A 20,632-nucleotide genomic window follows, 5' to 3' on the forward strand; every position below is an offset into this window, starting at 1 on the left:
TCTCAGCAGGGCAGGGGCTGGAGAGCAACCTGCTCACCATGGGGCTTCTGCTGCCACTCTAGAATCAGCCCTGTGACTCAGAGGCCACAACCCTGGGCTTACCTTGGGACCAATATGTCATTCACTCTCAGAAGCCATTACAGCAGGGTCTGTGGCAGCTTTCTCTGTCTTGCATGCTAAGTCAAGGGTATCTGTTCCATATGGTGGTGAATAATTTACAACACAATTTACTTCCTGCTTATATAGCTGATTCCATACAAAGCTTCCATTTGCATATTTATTAATTTACAAAATTAATGCCATTTTCTTAGTCCCGTACAGGATGTGTGGCTGGTCCCTGTCTTTGAATTAATTTTAATCTAAGGTGGAAACATTTGTTAAGGGAGCTGGCTCAGGCCAAAGTAATCAAATTCGTGGTAATCAAATGCTGGTAGGGGGTGGGGGAAGAGAGAGCTAACATTTATTGAGTGCCTAACCATGCCAGGCTCCAGGAAAATTAATGGTGCAGAATAGAAGTCTCCAAAAACATCCCCTTAATGTGATTATTGTGGCTGTTTTACAAATAAGGAAATTGAAACTCAGAGAGAATATGGTGCTGGCCCTCATAAGAGAGCAGAGTCACAGATGCTTAGAAAAGTCAGGAAGCAGTATTGCCCACCACTCTGACTTCTTATTAGTCAATGAAGGCCATTGCTACTCATAATTAATCTGGAGGAGGAAGTACTTGAAATTCCAGATATTTCCTTGTTCATAGATATTCTTGTTGACAGGGAAGAGAGGAAGATACACATTGAGTATTCTACCATGCTAGATGTTAACATTTGTTCAGATCTGCATAAGGAAAACCAACTCCATCAAAATTTCCCAGTCATGACTGGGGCAAAACGCTTGCTATGTAAACTTGAGTATGTAAATTCAATTCTCCAAACCTATGTAAAACAGTTGGATATGGTGTTATATATTTATAATCTCAGTGTGGGAAATATAGAGACTGGAGGATCCTTGGAGCTCACTGGTCCACCAGCTTAGCCTACTTGATGAGTCCCAGATCAATGAAAGACCCTATCTCTGAGGAATGACACCTGAGGTTGGCCTCCACAAACCAGTTCACATGTATTCATTCACATCTACACACTCATGGATATGAGTGTGTGTGTGTGTGTGTGTGTGTGTGTGTGTGTGTGTGTGTGTGTGTGTGTTATATTGCACTGTGATGATTTGAATAAGAATTGGCTCCTCAGAGGTTCATATATTTGAATACTTGTTCATCAGAGAATGGCACCACTTGAGAAGGATTAGAAGGTGTGGCCTTGTTGAAGGAGATGTGGCCTTGTTGGAGGAAGTGTCACTTGGGGTGGGCCTTGGGGTTTCAAAAATGCAAACCAGTCCAAGTGGCTCTCTCTTCTGCTGCCTATAGATCCAGATGCAGAATTCTCAGTTACTTTGCTAGCTCCATGTCTGCCTGCCTGCCACCAGGCTCTCTACCATGACTAAACCTCTAAAATTCTGAAACATCTCCAGCTAAATTTCTTTTTAAGAATTGCTGTGGTCATAGTGTCTCTTCACAGCAGTAGAGCACTGATTAAGACAAGTGCAAAATTTCACCTTTATCTCTTAATGGATGACTATGTAGTCTTTACCTCCCCATAGACATGATCTTCCTGAGCCACTAATGTCCTCTCTGTCTTTCTATTGCATCTCAATAAAACTTGCTCTCTCTGTCTCTGGAACAAAATATCCAAGAAAACTTAGAGAGGAAAAGGTATGTTTTAGCTCCCAGCTTTGGTGTTTGCATGGTTAGTTGGTTCTATTGCTTTTAAGGCAGGAACACATGACAAGAGCATGTAATAAATGCAGTTACTTGCCTCATAGCAGGCAGGATGCAAAGACAGAGACAGGAAAAAGCTAGCACACACCTCCTGCCTTGCTTGGCCTTGATTGTCAACTTGGCACAACCCAAAGTTATCTGAGAGAAAAAGCCTCAGTTAAGGAGTTGTCTAGAACAGACTGGCCTATGGGTATGTCTGTGGAAGACTGTCTTTATTTTGAACTGAGGTAGGAGGGCATAGACCACTGTAGGTAGCACCATTCCCTAGGAGGATGGTCCTAGGCTGTCTATGGAAGCTTAGAGAAGCATGAGTATGCAGGCAACATTTCTTATGGTTTCTGCTTGAGGTCCTGGCTTGACTTGCCTCAATGATAAGTTATGAACAGAAAGCCAAAATAAACCCTTCCCACCCCTAAGTTGTTTTCAGAGTTTTATCACAGCAACTGGATGAAGCTAGAACAACCCCACAGACCTGACTTCTTCCCACTATTTCTCAATGCTACCATAGGCTGGGGCTAAGCCTTCAACACCCAGGCTTTTGAGAAGCAGCCCATATAAAATCATAGCATCACTCCTACCATATGCCCTCTTGCTCCTCCCCTTCTGTGTGCTGTTTCCTATGTTGTCCTTTCTTGTCTCTTCTGCTTTACTCTCATAAATTAAAATCTATGCTTCTAACCACTGCCTCGGAGGGTCTTGAGGGTTTGAACTCACCCAGCTCTTTTCCAGGCATCTGTAAGTAAAACAGGTCAGATAGTTAATTGAGCACTTAAGAGCCATTTCTGCTCCCAGCACTTATATCATGCATTCCACAAACACTTAGATCTAGTTTTGACTCCCTCTTCTGGCCTCTGAGGGTTTCTGCACTCAAGTCTACACACAGAGATGTAACTTGGGTGGGGGGTGGGAGCCATCAATGCAAACACAGCAAAAGCAAACTTTCCAAGCCCTCTTTCTTTCCCCTAAGAACCTAGCTTACATTTTTTTTTGCAATTTCTTATTAGATATTTTCTTTATTTACATTTCAAATGTTATCTCCTTCCCTGGTTTCTGCTCCGAAAACCCCTATCCCATTCCCCCTCCTGCTGCTCACCAACCCACCACTCCCTTTTCACTGCCCTGGTGTTCCCCCACACTGGGGCATAGAGCCTTCTCAGGACCAAGAGCCTCTCCTCCCATTGATGTCTAACAAGGTCATCCTCTGCTCTATATGAAGCTGGAGCCATGGGTCCCTCCATGTGTACTCTTTGGTAGGTGGTTTAGTCCCTGGGAGCTCTGGAGGACACTGGTTGGTTCATATTGTTGTTCCTCCTATGGGGCTGCAAGCTCCTTCAGCTCTTTCAGTCCTTTCTTTAGCTCCTCCATTGGGGACCCTGTGCTCAGTCCAATGGTTGGCTGAGAACAACCACCTCTGTATTTGTCAGGCACTGGCAGAGCCTCTTAGGAGACAGCTATATCAGGCTCCTGTCAGCAAGCGCTTGTTGGCATCTACAATAGTGTCTGGGTTTGGTGACTGTATATGGGATGGATCCCCAGGTAGGGAAGTCTCTGGATGGTCTTTCCTTCAGTATCTGCTCCACACTTTTTCTCTGTATCTCCTCCCATGGGTATTTTGTTCCTCCTTCTAAGAAGGACCAAAGTATCCGTAGTTTGGTCTTCCTACTTCTTGAGCTTCATTTGGTCTAGCTTTTTTATACTGTCCATATTGATGCTAATCATTTATCCATTCCTCTTACACCTTCAGCCTTCTGTCACTTTCATCATTCTACCTACTGTCAATATCTTCCAATATGCTTCGCTTATTTTGTTGTTGTTGTTGTTGTTGTTGTCGTTGTTGTTGTTGTTGTTGCAGTGCTGGAGATCAAATTCAGGGACTTGTGCATGGTAGGCAAGCAATCTACTGCTGAACCATTTCTCCAGCCCCTCACTGGGGGATTCTAGCAGAGGCTCTACCACTGAGCCACGCCCCCCAGCCCCTCCCTGGGGGATTCTAGGCAGGGGCTCTACCACTGAGCCACGCCCCCAGCCCCTCACTGGGAGATTCTAGGCAGGTGCTCTACCACTGAGCAGTGCCCCCAGCCCCTCCCTGGGAGATTCTAGGCAAGAGTTCTTCCACTGAGCTATGCTATCAAACCTTTTATTTCTATTTGGAATCTCTATTCTGAAAGTTCAACCTAGCCACCTGATAAACCATGCCACATACTGTAGGTATCAAAAAGATATTGTAGCCCAAAGTGAACAAAGTCTGAGCCTGGAGGGGTACCTCCTGGCATTTGTTTTTTGTTTTGTTTTGTTTTGTTTTGTTTTGTTTTAGATTTCTATATTTGTCTCTCAATGCCTTCTCAACCCTGAGGACAAACCCAGAGAAAGACAAAAATACTTTTAGGAGTAGGGAATGATTCCCTGTGGGGTCTGGAAAAACTTCTCCAAACACCCAGGTGTAACTTTAATTTTTTTTCAAATGTCTACTTTTAAAGATTTTTCTTAAATGCTTTAACCTCCCTTCTAGCCCACCACCCACCAAAGGTCGTGGAAAAGAAAGGAATCGGGGGAAACGGACCTATTTAGAAATGGTTCTTTGAAGGAAATGCCATCTGCATTGTCAGGAAATCAGCAGTTCAGGTTACAGGTCAGCAACAGCAGCTCAGTCCACTCTGAAACACTTCACAGGCACACCAGCAGTCCAGTTCAATCGTGTTGGGATAGCAGTAGTGGTGTCACGATCTAGCAAGAACAGCCAGGCCTTAGCCAAATCAACACAAGTCAACAGGAGGGGACCAGGAGGGAAGTCAAGAGAAGCTCTGTGCTGTGTCTCTCTCAATGAAGTAAAGATCAGCAAAGTTGGGAAACCAACAAGCGCTGTACTGCTAGCTCTATAAGCAAGCCTTGTTCAGCCTCCATTACTGGCCATTGAGTTCTATTTATACTTCTTCCAAACATCACGTGCACTCCATCAGTCTTGCCTCAGCACATGAGTCTGTCTCAGCTGACATCAGTCTGCCAATCAGCCCAAGTCCGCAGAAACATACAAGAAGTCCAAGAAGCCATAACATACCACCAGAAGTTTGTTGGTCCGTTTCTCTCAATGGAGTCCCCAAAAAGGAGCTCAACCATACAATGTAAGGCAGACCAATACATACATGTCATTAATGAAGAATCGTTCACCACTCATTCTTTTACATGCTTTCATTAGCAAAACATCCTTTCACGTGTGTCTATGTCATAAAATGTTCCTTCCCATGTTTGTCCCAGCAAAACACCATCTGATGATACAAATGACTTCCCAAAGAACCCTTACATTTCTACTTCATCAGGACTAGGCCGCTTATTGTCCAACGGCTGTCACCAAGCTTACTAAAGGAGAAATGGTGATTACATGAGGACTTCCATGACAGACAGCATAAGTTGGTTTTACTGCCTCACACTCAAAACATGCTGAGAGGAACGATCGCCACAAGGAGTAATGTTCTATACGACTTTTATTTTGATTCAGTTTGGTTTTGTTGTTTGTTGTTTATTTTGCTTGTTGGTTATCTGAGATAGGATCTCTCTATGTCATCTGGATTGGCCCATAGCTTGTAGCAATTCTTCGGCCTCCATCACATCCATCAAAATGTAATGCTTTAATTGAGGAAAAGGCCTTCAAAGAACCAGATTTGACCCTCCTCTCTGACATTCATCTCTTGAATTATCTGACCCTTTCACCCAGAACACTGGGTGAGGAGCTCCAGTTTTTCTGTCTGCCTTTGAGCCCAGCTGCCACTATGAGGAAGTCTTGGGCTCCCCCTCGAGGCCAACAGTAAATCTAGGGAAGAAAACTCCAAGAGACACTGCAGGGTCTTAATTGGCTGAGGACAGGAACAGCAGTAGGGAACAAGAACTTGGATAAAGAAATGAGAGTGGTTGGCCCAGGATGTCCAGGCCCTTCTCCTACTGCAGACAAGAGGACATTGCAACGATATCTAAACAAAGTGAGGTAACAGCTGTGAATCTGTGTCTCCTCTTTAGAAGACACTAAAGGGAAAAGGAAGAAGGCAAGGGAAGGAAGGGAAGGGAAGAGAGAGGGCGACAGCTTTCCTGTGTATTCACCTTCTGCTGCTGTGTGCATGATGTTTTTAATCCATAAATCATCATTAAAAGTCTTGCTGTTTTTAATTCCTTCAATAAACTCTAAGGCATAATTCTGTACCTGAGTAAAATCAAAGGCTCAAATTTGTGTTAAAAATGGGATTGGGGGACAGGGGCAGCGCTGGAGAGATAGCTCAGTTGGTAAAGTGTTTACTATGCAAACACAAAGATCTGACTTTAATCCTTAGAAGCCATATAAAAAGTCAGGTATGGGGTGGTATTTGGTAAAAATCCCAGAGCTGGGGCGACAGAGACAGGTAGATCAGGGGACTCACAGGCCAGCCCCAGGTGAGTTCCATGCCAATGAAAAACCTGGTTCACAAAATAAGATGAATAATCTCTGAAGAGCTACATCCAAGGCAATCCTCCAAACACATACATGCACACCTGTTTACACATGAAAATGCACGCACACACACACACACACACGCACACACACACACATTAGTGATATCTGGGTCATAATGTTGGATGCCTATGACCCCAGCACTTGGGAGACTGACACAAGTAAGTCATGAGTCTGAAGCCAACCTAGACTATCTAGAAAGTTTGAGCCTGTCTGGGACACATAGTGAGACCCTATCACAAAATAACTAAGGGTTGGGTGCATAGCTCAGTGGTACCCTAGAGATCCTAAGCCTTGGGTTTAGACCCAGCACTAAAACCAAATAGGTGTGCTCATTAATGGGGTCTTTCTTGTGACTCCTCTTTGTGCTTGTGATCTCCAGGAAAAAAATTCAGATGACACACAGAGATCATTGTATAGATGATTAGGTGTTTGGAGATGGGTAGGTGACTCAGTAGGTCAAGCACTTTCTATAGATTTTTACCACTATCCCCCCTTTAAATGAGACATTTATTATCCCTTTAAATGGGGATTCTGAGCTCCTATCCAAAGGCACAGCTAGGAAGTCAGCTGAGATGAAATTGAGTAGAACAGATGGCCTAACACAGGCTCAATGCCTAGTGTCTTTAAAGAGCTTTGACTCATAACACAAAAGCAACCACAGACAGTATGTAAATACATAGGCATGGCTTCTTCCAACACACTTCATTTATAAAAACCAGCAGTTACTGGGCATGGTAGCTCATACAAGAGGATCTTGAGTTCCTGTCCAATAGGCTCTAGACTTATTCTAAAACAAAAACAAAAACAAAAACAAAACAAAACCCAAAGGCTGGAGATGTAACTCAGTGATAGATTGCTTACTTAACACAGGAGCCTATGTTCAATCTTCATTCATCCTGCCTTAAAATGAATGGATGGATGGATGGATGGATGGATGGATGAATTTGTGAAAGAATTAATGGGGAAAGAAAGAAAGAAAACAGTCAATGGTGGCACAATGCCTGTAATCCCAGTACCTGGGAAACGGAGGCAGGAGGATGAGAAGCTAAAGGTCAGGTCTAGAAAGGTGGCTTGGTGGCTAAGAGCACTTGCAGCTCATGCGGAGGATAAGGACCTATATCAGGTGCTTTCTTGAGATAGCCTACAGAAGCATATTCACACACAGACACACATACGTATACATAATTAATCAATGATAAAATAAATCTTCTTTTTCTTCAAGTCTGAAGTCATTCTCAGCTACATAGCAAGTTTGGGGTCACCTTGGACTACATGAGACTCTGTCTCAAGAACAAACAAACAAATAAACAAATAAACAAATAAAACGCAGTCAATGTGTCTGCAAGCTATGGAGTGAGCTTTGAGGAGAGTGTGAGGAACAGAATAGAGAGACTGTAGACAGGCAGAGAAACGGGGATCCTGAACTATGCATGACCACTCTAGCACTTGGCCACTCTTCAGAGTTACTCATTCCTGCCACACAGCATCATTAGGGTCCAATTCTATCACTATGAATGGTGATGCTAACGCTGTGGTCAGGGCTGTCATCTGTGGCTCTGGACTCTGCTCACCCGAGTCCACTCGATGTGGTGTCTCCCGCCATATGTCTGGCCACCCTGCTCATTAATCACACCCCTGAAAAGTCTCTTAATTACATTATGTTCACAATCCATAAAACATAATTAAAATATGTAAATCCATTATACTCTTTAATGAGCACATTGAGAGCTCAAAATTTTAAATTAGATATAAAATTGATGTGAACCCACTAGTATTGACTACGCATGACCATAAATCACTCTCAATTTGGACTGCCATGAGGGCCTCGCTCCCATTGGATGTGGCTCTTTCCCCCTATCATTTTTTAAAAGCTGTTTTAAATGACGTATGATCTTTAAAGGATAGCAATTACTGGCTCGCTTAATCGACAACACCAATATCCACAGTGATAATGTCTCCAGAATGCATTGTGGCTTTGCAGAGGACTAGCACAAAAATGAGGTCTTGTGTCTGTGTCAACGTGAATGATTTTTTTTTCCATCTCGGTATAGATATATCCGTGATTCTTTTTTCTTTTTCAAGAAGAGTCTCACTATGAGGCTGTGATGTTTAATCTCAATTGCCAAATTGATAGGATTAAGAGTCACAGAAGAGACAAACTTCCAGACAGTTGTCAGGAAATTTCTAGAAACAGTTAATTTCGGGTGGAAAGACCTTACTCTGAATGTAGGCTGTACAATTTCAAGGGCTGGGGTCCTCTCTGCATCATCTCTGCTTCCTGGCTATGGATACAACATGATCATCTACCTCAGTCTCTTGCTGCCATATCTCTCTTCCCCCATGAAGGACTGCAAGGCAAAGCAAACCGTTGCTCCTTTAAGTTGCTTTGTAGGGTTGCAGCAACAAGACAAATAACCGATACACTGAGCTTGCAGAGGTGTTAAATAAAAAAACTTTCAATAGACTGTATCATATTTTTAAAGGATGTGTATGTGTGAGAGAGAGAAACGCATGTTAGTGTAGATGCCCATAGACAGTAGAGTGGAATGCCTAGAGACAGAGCAACAGGTGGCTGTGACAGGCTGGGTGCTGGAAATTGGACTCAGGACCAATGCAAGAGCACTGTGTATTCTTAACTGCTGACCCACTCCTTCAGTCCTTGAATAAAAACTTTTTTTCACTGCCTTTAGTTTTCAGCCTAGGTGTGATGAGGTCTATGTGAGCTTCTTTTCCACCACCCTATATGTTTTGTTGTTGTTTTGTTTAATCCTACTGAGCTATCCATATAAAGCTTGCTCCAGCTAGTCCTTTGGGGGAAATTTGTCCAACAATACAACCCTAATTTCATGCAACTGATGGACCAGACAGTCAACTAACCCTTCCTGTGTATTGCAGAGCAAAGCCTAAGATGTGCTTGTCTAAGTGACAGGAAGAGACAGCCTTTAATCTGCGGGTGATTTCTCCTCAACAGCTCTCTTTCCATCAAGGCAGATGGTTCATAGACCCATCCTGCGAGTGTTATGATACTTAATGCGACAGAAGAGACCTGGGTGGGGAGAGAGGAGAGGTGAAGATGAGATGAAAGACAATTATCATTTGTTTATGCTCCTAATCCTACTTAGAGCAGAAGTTGTCACAGCTTGAAAGTGGAGGGCAGGGCCAGGACACCAGGGAGGAAGCCCAGATAAACACAGATCAAATCCAGAGGCTCAGGTGAGCTTAACTAACAGCAGGAACTGTGTTTGTTTTCACAGGTGCAGGCATGCTTTCCACCAGTCTGTTTACTTACATATCAAAGCTTCTTTAACCCCAGTCTCAATTTGGCATGAAAAACTACTGCTAAAAAATTTATAACAATGACTTGGGGTGTAGCTCAATGGTAGAGCACCTGCTGAGAATCCCCCATCTAGTGGCTGGGGTGTGGCTCAGTGGTAGAGCTCCTGCCTAGAATCCCCCAGTGAGGGGTTGGGGGTGTGTCTCAATGGTAGAGCCCCTGCCTAGAAGCCCCCAGTGAGGGGTTGGGGGTGTGTCTCAATGGTAGAGTGCCTAACTCTACCCCTCCAGTGAGAGCCTGGGGAAGTGACTCAGTGGTAGAGAACCTACCTGGAATCTCCCAGTGAGAGCCTGGGGTAGGACTCAGATGTCCAGAGCACCTGCCTGGAGTTCCCATGAGGATTTGGGGATATGGCTCAGTGGTAAATGGCATGATTAAGATTCTCTAGCGAGAGGCTGGGAATATGACTCTTTGATAGAGGGGTTCCATCTCCTTAGTTTCCATCTCCAGCACCACAATAATATTAAAAGAAATAGAATAAGTGATGAATATATTTAATATTTAATTACCTTCTGCAGGGCAAATAAATCACATAAACAGTTTAGTAAACTCTGGAAACAGCATAGAGCCGCATGAGCAGTAGAAACAAAATAATAATGAAATAATGAGTAAAGCTATATATTTTAGCCAATGAAATTTGCATAAGTACAAGAGTAATGGAAGTTGTGGTAAAAACATAAAATAATGCGCAATGGTGCATCTCTTTTAATATGGCTAGCCACTTGTTCAATTGTTTCAGAAATATCAGTGGTGTTTAAAACACACAGCAAGTTATAGATGATGATGTGTGCCTGTAATCTTAGTACCCGTATGGCTGGAATGGGAAGATAACTATGAGTTGGAGGCCAATCTGGGCTATGACACTTGTCTCATGGAAACCATGCAATCATAATCATGATAATAAGCATAAACATATCCATACATTATAGTTCTGAAAACATAACCTTTAAAAATAAAGAGGGCAGAAGTGGAGAAGGTGTTACACAAAAATGTTCATATGGTATCGTTCTTAATGGAGCAAAATGTGAAATAAATGAAATGTCTATATCTATCTGGGAAATCGGTCTGATATAGTAGAATATATTTTAATCCTACAACAGAATATTCTATCTTCTACCCACTGCTTTGGTTTATATGGAGAAATAAACAAAGTGTGAGTTTTCTTCTAGTTTTGTTTGTCTTATTGTTTTAAGACAAGGTCTCATGTAACCTAGGCTAGCCTCTGATTCATCATATAGCTGAAGACAGCTTTGAACTTCTGATCTTCCTGCTCCAACTCCCGGTTGCTGAGATTGCAGCTGAACACGATCATGTCTGGTATTGTACAGTGCTTAGGATCTAACCCCAGCCTTCATGTATGCTGGGCAAATAGTCTACCAAATAATCCACATCCCAACCCTTCTATAGTTTTTACATTTATTTATCATGTGTTCACACATGTACATGTGTGTTCATACATTTGGAATACAGAGGATAACTGAGGCCAAACTCAGTTCCCTACATCTCCATGTGGGTCCCAGGGATAAACTCAAGTCTTCAGGCTTGATAGCAAGCTCCTTTGTCTGATGAGCCATCTTGCTAGCCCCCTTTAAATTTTAATATGCTAAGTTCTTCCATCCATCCTGCTTTGGTAGGAGAAACTGGTTTAAATGTGTGATATGATGTGGGGCTGAGTCTCATCTTCGCCACCAGTTGGGTTATTATCTTTGCTCTTAATTGTGATCCAAGATAATAGCAGCAATCATTTCCTGCTTGTGGTGGTTTGAATATGTTTAGCCCCATGGAAAGTGGCACTAATAGTAGATGTGGCCTTATTGGAGGAGGTGTGGCCTTGTTATAAAAAGTGTGTCACTGTGGAGGTGGGGCTTTGAGGTCTCATATATATGCTCAAGTCTGTCCAGTGTGACACAATCTCTTCCTGGTTGCCTTTGGATCAAGATGTAGAATTCTTGGCTCCTCCAGCACTATGTCTGCCTGCACACTGCCTTGCTTCCCACTATGATGATAATGGGCTGAACCTCTGAAACTGTAAACCAGCCCCAATTGAATGGTTTCCTTTATAAGAGTTGCCTTGGTCATGTTGTCCCTTCACATCACTAAAACCCAAACTAAAACACTTCTAGAGTTTAAGTCTGTGCTCCAAAATATACATGTTCAAAACAACCTTTACCTTTACATATTGATGGCAATTGGAAACAAGGCATTTAGAAGGTGATTAGGCTTAGATGAGCTTATTAGATGGTCTCATGATATAGTTGATGATTGCCATAGTCATTTTTCTAAGAAGAACAGAATACTGAGCAAGCAGCACACTTCCTGTCTTGCCATATCGTGCCACAGGACGACACACCCTAGACGCCAATCCCACACATATTTTTTTTAATTACCCCATCTGTAGTTGTCAATGAAAGCATAAGAAAATCAGCCAAGATATTGCTTTACAGTTCAATTGTAAATGTGAAGATAGTTGTTGCCTATACCATTAGTGAGAGTCTTTTGGTTGGGTCTGTAGTTCAGGGGTGAAGGCTTGATATATATGAAATTAGCTTATAGGAGACAGACAGGAACAAAGTTAGTAGTCAGGCATGGTGGCACAGGCCTGTAGCTCCACCACTCAATTTATTTCTTTCAGCACCCACACGTATCACAACGTCAATATCTTGGGAAAATAACACTTTTGTTTTAAAGCTTAAAATGGGTTGTTCTGGGCTGGGAAGATGGTTTGCTGGGTAAAGTGCTTATTTTGTAAGAAAGAGAACCTGAGTTCAAATCTCAACATCCATGTAAAAGGCCAGATGTGGGAGTGCACACCAATGCTGGGAGACAGATAGGAGGATCCCAGGGATGCATTAGTCAACAATTCTAGCCAATTGGGGTTCAGTGAGAGACCCTGTCTCAAAAAACTAATGTGGAGAGAGATTGAAGACTCCCTTATGTCAGCCTCTGACTTTCACAGGTATCCTCACAGGCAAGATCGCGCACGCACACACACACACACACACACACACACACACACACACACACACACACACACACCACCCCCATAAAGAAGGTATGATATATGACATAAAAATCCTGCTACAGAATCAAGACCACATTCTAGCTGTATCTGGCACAACCAGGTATTGTAGAAATAGTAAAGAACAGTTAGAATAGTTGAGCTGCATTTGAGAGCTGGATCTTCTCCTGGCTTTTCCAGAGACTTAGAGAGAATGAGCTCACACCCTGAAGTCTATACACTCATATACAAAAGCAGAATAGTACCTGGCTCAAGAGGCTTATAGAGGGGGTTAAATGAGGTACTTTAAGTAAATGTGCTTGCTTTAAACATCACAAGGGCTCACAACACCATTAACTTAGCACACACTTATGCCTGCCAGGCAGTTTAATGCCTTTGGTCTCTAGTATGTTAACAGGCATCTTTTCGTAGTGAGTTGGACTTATAGGCTATTGTTGCTCAAATAACATTACCGACTTAAGGGACTTAATTGATGAGAACAGTTTCATTCAGACAATCCAGAAACGTCTCTGTGCTCAATTCACAAACTCAAAATAAGTGAATTTGGGCAAGAAACAGTCCGGGATCTTTTGCCCATAAGAAACTCAAAGGGGCTACATGGGGCAATTTTAAAAGAAATGGGAAAGGAACACTAGTTCACATTTATATGATGGAGTGTAATCACCGGATATCTCTAGGCTTCCACAGAAATGGTCCCCGCAAATCTGCAAAAATACCCTTTGCCTTTCTGTGTTATCAAGAGTGCTATGAGTGGAAGTCTGTGCAGGTCTGAGGACCTGAGCTTGAATTTCTAGAACTCCGGTAAAGCTGAATAAGGTAGCACACGTCTGTAATCCCAGAGCTTCTACAACATCTTAGTTAAGGATTTACTGCTGTGAACAGACACCATGACCACTGTAACTCTTATAAAGGAAAACATTTAAGTGGGACTGGCTTACAGTTCAGAGGTTTAGTCCATTATCATCATGGTGGGATGTGTGGTGGCATGCACAGTGCTGGAGAGCTGAGAGGTCTATATCTCTTGTTGTTGTTTTGTTTTGTCTTGTTTTGTTTTGTTTTGTTTTTGAGACAGAACTTTACTGTTATAGGCCTGGCTGTCCTGGAACTTGCTCTGTAGACCAGGCTGGCTTCAAATTCATGGAAATCTGCCTGCCTCTGCCTCACAAATTCTGGGATTAAAGGCGTGCATCAGCACTGCACAGTAAGTTCTACATCTTGAACCACAGACAGCAGGAAAAGAACTGTGAATCACTAGGTCTGGTTTGAGCTTCTAAGACCCCCGACCTCCAGTGATGCACTTCTTCCAACAAAGCCACACCTACCCCAACAAGGCCACACCTCCTAATACTGTCACTACCTATGGACCTATAAGGGCTATTTTATTCAAACCACCACATACAGTGACATGGGAAGCAGAGACAAGATAATTCTCAGAAGCTCCCTGGGCCAGCTAGTCCAGTTTACATTTCAGATAACAACTCATGACCCTGTCTTAAATCTCAAACAAAGAGGAAGGTGATAACTCATACCAGAAATTATCTCTCACCTCCACTGGTGCCAGCACATATACACCGAAACATGAACACACACACACACACACACACACACACACACACACACAGAGAGAGAGGATAAAACAATACTGTATTTTGCACACATCGACTTTTATAGAACAGTGAGAGGTTGCTACATTCTACTTGATCTAGAATAGGTGTATCTAATTCAGTGGTTCTCAACCTTCTTAAAGCTTCAACCTTTTAATACAGTTCCTTATTACCATAACCCCCCACCATGAAATTATTTTTGTTGCTACTTTATAACTGTAATTTTACTATTGTTATGAGTTGTAATGTAAATATCTGAGATGCAGATGCAACCCCTGTAAAAGGGTCATTCAACTCCTAAAGAACTCACGACCCACAGGTTAAGAACCATTGGTCTAAGCTATTGCATTCTGTAGATCCCACTGGACAAAACAGAATTGACTTGAGCCAGACATTAATTCTAGACCCTTCCTTCTGCATCCAACTCCCAAGATATGCAGGAAAAATATAGAAAAATCAAGAGTAATGACTGACTATATTTCCTATAGAAAAAATGTGCATTATTTTTATAATAAAAACTCACGATCATTGAAAGTCTGGGTGAAGACTCTCATCTGTGCCACAAGATAAATGCAGGGCTGGTTTTAATCTCTCAGCTGCACATTCTGTTCTGAAATGTTAACTTCCACAACATGAATCCTATTTTCTATCTCTTTCCAATGATTTCTGAGCCAGTCCAATGATATCTATGATTCCTTCTGGTTATAAAAATGGGAGATGATATAGCTCAGTTGGTATATCACTTGCCTAGGATGCATGAAGCCAAGGGTTCCGTTCTCAGCACTATATAAACAGGGCAATCTTGTGTCCACCCCTAACCCAGCAATTGGGAGGCAGAGGCAGGAGATTAGAAACTCAAAGTCAGTCATGGCTATGAGTTACTGGAAATTGAATCAGTTCTTCATGCCTAGGAGTCAGGCAGTTTTCTGGCTAACCATCTCCCCAGGCCCATCTTCTTTTAGGTTGATGTGATCAAGAATTTTGTCACAGTGACAGTCAGTACAGTGTTATGAATCTAACTTCTCAGAGTCAAGTGCAATAGCTTGTCTATTCTCCACATTCTACATGTGTTCTCTTCAGACATCTCCTCAAGGTTTCCAAAGGCTAAGGAAGCAATTTGTAAAGGATCTAGCATTAAAATAGTTCTATGGCACTATGCAAACATACATCGAGATGCATAAAAATGCGATTCTTTTTAAAATTAATTGTAAGTTGGTATACAAAATAATGGATTTATGGTGATATTTTATACATACACACCATTAAACGTTCTAATGCACCCCTCTTTCCAATGCCTCCTGCTCATTCCCATCATTTCTCTGGAGATCCCCACTTCTGCTTTCATGTCACAAGTAATCTACTACTCTTTCCCTAATTCCCTTAATATCTTTCTCCTCTCTCATGATATCCTTTCTGATTCTGTGACTGATAAACGAATGTACTCCTACAGACAGACAGATGTAATTTTAGAAAGGCAGAGAGGAGAGGGGGGGGGAGAGAGAGAGAGACAGAGAGAGAGAGAGAGAGAGAGAGAGAGAGAGAGAGAGAGAGAGAGAGAGAGAGAGAAAGGCAATTTTAAATCTAGGTACCACACAAGAATATGTAGTACCTATACACAATTGAATTTTACACAACCATGAAGAAAAACAAAGTAATGTTGTACTAGTTACTTTTCTGTTGCTGGGGCTAAGGAAACTTAAAGAAAGGAGGGTTTATTTGGGGTTTACAGTTCAAGAGGAATAGGTGTCTATCACCATGAGCGCGGACTCAGGAAGGCAGGCAGCCATGGAATTGGAGTAACCACTGAAAGCTTGCTACACAAACAGAAGGATGCATAAGGCTTTGGAATCCTCAAGCCCACCCTCACTGATACATCTCCTCCTAATCCTTCCAAACTTCATCTTCCACTGGGGACCAACTATTCAAGCATATGAGCCATACAGGGGCCATTCTCATTCAAGCTGCCACATATGTCATTTACAGAAAAATGAATGTGCCTGAACTAAAATCATTTTTCAAGTGAAAGAAGGCAGACTCAGAAAGACAAACTCAACAGTTTAATCATCTATCTGCTCTGATAATTTGCCTGAAGAAATTGTCTCCTTGGAGGCTTATTGCCTCTTTCTGCTAACCTAGGCCAAGTCCTGGAAGCTTCTAGCCTTTGTACAATCTTATCTAGGCCTGGTGTGTTTTCAGCATCTAGGACTTGCTGCTGAATAAGCTCACCCTTTCTAGCTCTTTCTGAACTCTGGCTGGCTGGTTCAACTCAGCTGTTCTGGCTCAAATTACTCTCCAAACTGACTGATTTTTTTTCTGGCTTCTCTTTCAACCTCTGAATTGTTCTGCTTGGCTTCAAACTAACTCTAACAATCTGTTCTAATCTTCTGGCTCTTTCTCATTCTCTGTCTCATTCTATCTTTATCTCTGTCTAGCTTGTTCTCTCTTCAACTTGTCTCTAAAACTCTCCTGGTAAAACTGCCTCCTCCTTTTCTCTACAGTGCCCCTCTTATAGCTTCCCTTTCCTCTCTCTCCTCTTGAGAGATGCGCATGCCCTATTCTGTCAAATCTTTCTCTGATTCATCAGTGTGTCTACCGTTCAATAAGACACCACTTTCAAACATGGCTACTTCCTTCTACAGACTCACTTGACTTTCCTTGTTTGAGATTAAAGGTGTGTACTGAGGGTGAGTCTACATTCCAGCCAGAAGGATTAAAGATGTGTGCTAAGGATGAGCTACACTACAAATCAAAACAGTAAATAGCACAATCTTGGGGTTCACAGTGTGATCAAATAACCTGCAATACTGTGTGAACATCCTACCTGAGCACTAAAAGATCACCCTACTCATTCATTGATCTGGTACCATAAAATCAGTCTCTAACCTGCTATTATACTTGCAGATGTAGTTAAAATTGATTTAAACATGAAGACCTTAGTTATTGTCTATGCCCACTCATTTTAGTTCTACATTTTCTACAGTACATCAATAAGAACTGTGGGTTGGCACCTTCACACAAACCAGAATCCAGCAGAGTAAACACAGAACATGATGTTATATTGGTTATTTTTCTCATCACTTTGACAAAACACCTGGTGTAAACAAGATAAGAAGGAAGAATATATTTTAGCTCACAGTTCAAGGACACACTCCATCATGGTGGGGAAGGCATGGCGGCAAGAACATGAGGCAGCTGACCACACTGCATTCACAGTCAGGAAGCAGAGAGAGATGAATGCTTGTGCTTAGCTCGCATGTTCTTCAACTTTTTAAAATTCAGCTCATGGGTGACATGGTTGGTGTCACTTGAATTCAAGGTGGGTCTTCCCTCCTTGGCTAAACCTCTCCAGAAATTCTCTCATAGATATAGCCAACAATAGTTTGTCTCCTAGGTGATTCTAATTCCCAGTAATTTGATAGCCAAGGTTAACGATCACATATACCTTCTTCTCGGGTTTATTTTAAATTATACAAGTATAAAACACATGAATACTAAGAACTTTAAGGCAGATACTTTCCCACAAGCTTATACAATATACAGACTAGACCCAAGCTAAGAGGATACCAGACATTAAAACTGTTCAACCTTGAATAATTTGTGTATCATTTGTATATATACATGTGCACATATACACATATGCATATATACACATGCACATGGACTGCTATCCACAACTGGCAAGACTTTAAATTGATTTAAACCACTTTATAAAACGATTTTTAATAGAAAATATGAGGATGCATATAACCTGTGAGTGAAGAATTTCTCTCCTCAGATAGCGCTGCTGTTACCAGCACTTGCTCTTCTTTCAGGGAATCTGAGGCTGTTTTCCCAGTACCCATGTCTGGTGACTCACAACCACCTGTAACTCGAGCTTCAGGAGATCCAAACCCTCTTCTGGCTTCTAGAGGCACTGCATTCACATAAATGAACACACACACACACACTCACACACACACACACACACACAAACAGCTTTTATAAAAAGTACTTACTGTGTAATCATGAGAATTGAAGTTAGATCCCAGCACCCATGTGACAAGGCAACCATCCCATGATTGGTAGTTTAAATGAGAATGACCTCATACATTCTCATATATTTCCATGATAAATCACCATTTGATGAAGTGTTTGGGAGCTGTGGCTGTTGGAGGAGCTGTGTCCTTGTTAAAAGAGCTGTGCAGCTGGAAGTGGGCTTTGAGGTTTCAAAAATCCACACTAGGCCTAGTCTGTCTCTCCTCTCTCCCCTCCCCCAACCCCTCTCTCATTCTGGCTGCTGCCAGCTGCCTGTGGATGAGGGTATAAAGTTCTCATCTACAGTACCATGCCTGTCTGCCTCTCAATATGAGGATAATGGATTCGCCCTCTGAAATGGTAAGCCAGGCCCAATTAAGTGCTTCATTTTATAAGAGTTGCCTTGGTTGTCGTGGCGTCTCTTCACAGCAATAGAACAGTAACTATGACATATGTGCAACCCCAGCTCAGGGAAAGGTGAACACAAGGACATCACAGCAGGGGGTGAGAGGGAAATAAATCAATAAATCAACAAATATCTGTAATTCAACACTCCAAAGGCTGAAGCAGGAGGATTTGCTGAAGCAGGAGTTGGAGGCCTGCCTGAGTTATATAGTAAGTTCCAGGCCAGCCTGGAATACAGAGTGAGACTTGTCTTCTAGAAAAGAATAAATAAAAACAGGTGGCCTAATCAGCTTGAACTGTCATCTTGACACAGCCTAGAGTCACCCGAGAAGGGAATCTCAGCTGTGGGGATTGGGGTTGTCTTGATTGTTCTTTGATGTAGAAGGGACCATCCCACTGTGGGTAGCACCATTCCCTGGGCAGGGCTACTGGGCTGTAGATAAAAGCCAACTAAGCATGAGGCTTTGAGCTGGCAAGCACCAGTCCTCCACGTTCTCTCCTCCCAGCTTCTGCTTCAGTTCCTGCCCTGACTTCTCTCAGTGATGGACTGTGACTTGGAAATGTAAGCCAAAGGAACCCTTTCCTCCCCGAAATTGCTTTCAGTCAGAAGGTCTCTCACAGCAACAGAAAGCAAAGAGGGGAAAGAAGGTAAGAGGAAGATGGAGTGTATGGCGATTTGAGAGAAAATGGCACTCAGGCTCACCAGTAGTGGCACTGTCAGGAGCTGTGGCCTTGGTGGAGTAAATGTCGCTTTGCTGGAGGAGGAAATTCATCACCTGGAGCAGGCTTTGAGCTCTCAGATGCTCAAGGCAAGCCAGTGTGTAACCGTCTCCTGCAGCTGGCAGATCAGATGTAGACCTCTCAGTTCCTTGTCCCGCACCATGTCTACCTGCATGCTACCATGCTTCCCACCCTTGACAATAACTAACTAAACTTCTGAAACTGTAAGCCAAACCCAATGAAATGGTTTTCTTTTGAAGAGTTCTTTAACACACAGCAAGTAGATACCAATGTTTGGAAGCGTTTATAAATGTTCTAACCTCTGCAAAACCCTGGGTGTTTCTCTCACGCCGTCATGAAGATTAAATCTGCAACTCTTTTGATTTACTTGATACAAGGTCACATTATGAAGAACTTGCCACATAAGGCCGGCTGGACATGAATGTGATCGATCCCCCTACTTTGGCTCCATTAATGCTGCTGCTGCTGCTGCTGCTGCTGCTGCTCCCCTCCCTCCTCCTCCCCCTCCCCTCCCCCTCCCTCTTCTCCTTCTCCTCCTCCTCCTCCTCCTCCTCCTCCTCCTTCTCCTTCTTCTTCTTCCTTTTTTTTTTAACCTAGGATACTAGCATGTAATCCAGGGTGGCTATAACCTTACTTTGTAGTTCAGACTGTCCTCAGATTTGTCATGCCTTTGCCCACCAACTCTCAAGTACTGTGAATAAGCAACAGCATACACGGTCCACATTTTTAAACGCTAAAGTCAATAGGCTGTTGTTGCTCTTTTCCAGCTATATTGTTCAGCTATCACTTGAAGATCCCCAAAGGGGTTATTCATGTTCCTGAAATTCAAAACTTCTCTGCGGCAGGGCTGGAGATGTAGCTCAGTGAGTAGAACGCTTGCCTAGCATGCATGAAGCCCTGGGCTCCATTTCCAGAGCTGCAGAAAGCAGATGTGGTAGTGCATGTCAGTTATCCCAGCAATGGAAAGGTGAAACAGGAGGATCTGAAGTACAAGGTCATCTTCAGATGCACAGGCCAGCCTGGGATATGTGAGACCCAGAGAGAAACAAAGAGAACAGGAGTGGGTAAGGAGAGAGACTGTAGAGTAGAGGGGGGAGGAGCAGGTAAGGACGAGGGGAGGGAGCCACTGCTCTGGGATTTCTTGTCTTATCTCTGTAGTAATTCGACTGCCTCTCAAATCTCTAGCAGCTCCAGGATTTATTGTATTTTG

The 20,632-nt window shown here is 42.7% G+C and overlaps 1 long non-coding RNA gene across 2 annotated transcripts in view; it reads right to left on the reverse strand.

Moving 5' to 3' along the window:
- Window positions 1-18,663, reverse strand: part of Gm36667 — a 63,903-nt gene extending 45,240 nt beyond the window's left edge. Inside the window, exons 1-3 of one of the 2 annotated variants that reach the window (XR_868576.1) lie at window positions 18,258-18,663; window positions 4,389-4,571; window positions 2,543-2,561 (exon numbers count right to left, since the gene is read on the reverse strand). This is a non-coding gene — a long non-coding RNA (predicted gene, 36667). The remainder of the gene's footprint in view (window positions 1-2,542; window positions 2,562-4,388; window positions 4,572-18,257) is intronic. The other variant, XR_868575.2, reaches the window with a different exon arrangement.
- Between the last annotated feature and the right edge of the window lie 1,969 nt (window positions 18,664-20,632).

Source organism: Mus musculus, chromosome 5 (genome assembly GCF_000001635.26).
Source record: "Mus musculus strain C57BL/6J chromosome 5, GRCm38.p6 C57BL/6J".
Lineage (NCBI taxonomy): Eukaryota > Metazoa > Chordata > Mammalia > Rodentia > Muridae > Mus > Mus musculus.